The sequence below is a fragment of the Lipotes vexillifer genome, unplaced genomic scaffold, assembly GCF_000442215.2.
Source record: "Lipotes vexillifer unplaced genomic scaffold, Lipotes_vexillifer_v1.1 scaffold75, whole genome shotgun sequence".
Lineage (NCBI taxonomy): Eukaryota > Metazoa > Chordata > Mammalia > Artiodactyla > Lipotidae > Lipotes > Lipotes vexillifer.
In genome coordinates, this window is record NW_006771517.1 from 878,952 (window position 1) to 879,178 (window position 227).

Consider the following 227-nt stretch of genomic DNA (forward strand, 5'->3'; position numbering starts at 1 on the left):
AAAAAAAAAAAAAAAAAAAAAAAGTGAAAATGTCCTATTATAAGTCATAAATGTGTTCTGATTAACCAGGTCACTTGTATCCAGGGGACTCTTAGGCTGGCTAATTAGGAATTGAAATTGTTAGGGGAGGGAAGGACCCATCAGTGGGCTATAGGAAGAAGTCCAGGGAGCAGTAGGAAGAAAATAGTATCCAGAGATGGACGGTGGGTGTGTGTCCAGGCAGGAAT